Here is a 646-nt window from a genome sequence, read left to right on the forward strand (position 1 = left end):
TGTAGTTGTTTCACGTCCAAGTTGTTACACTCTCAATATCTCCAAAAATATTCAATAGATGTCACTGGGAGTCCTGTCAAGTGACGCAGCTTGTAAACAAAGGTGGAGGCAGGAACAGTAATGCAGAAGTGTGACTAGGTGAAAAAGTAGGGGGAAATATTCATTTTTGGAAAGCCAAAGTTTTTTTCTGCTTTTTCAGTTATCGTGTTATGCCTGTTGCATCAGTTGAAGTACCTTGATCATTTGGATACCGATACAATGGGTGTGAAATGGTTATGCAGTGAACACAATGCCCTGGCCATACCATGCCTTACCATTCGTGTTGGTAAAAAATGGCAAAGGGCACTAATGATGGGGTTTGTTGTTACGGGTTAGTGGGTACTGTAACTTATAAAGTAATGCTGTAACACCTTACCCCAGTCTTTTCAGATAAAACTTAATACCTGGGACACACAAACGGAAGACAGACCGGGAAAAGACACTCCCTGATGTCATAACAGCAGCAGTTAAAAGAGAATGGAGAATAAGGAATCACTTAGAGAGTTGCAGATCAGGTTAATGTAAGATAGGTTAGGGTGCTGTATATGGCAAATAAGAAAAACAATGTTGATAATTCTTATATAGAACTGGAGGACAAACAAGAATT

Source organism: Penaeus monodon, chromosome 22 (genome assembly GCF_015228065.2).
Source record: "Penaeus monodon isolate SGIC_2016 chromosome 22, NSTDA_Pmon_1, whole genome shotgun sequence".
Taxonomy (NCBI): domain Eukaryota; kingdom Metazoa; phylum Arthropoda; class Malacostraca; order Decapoda; family Penaeidae; genus Penaeus; species Penaeus monodon.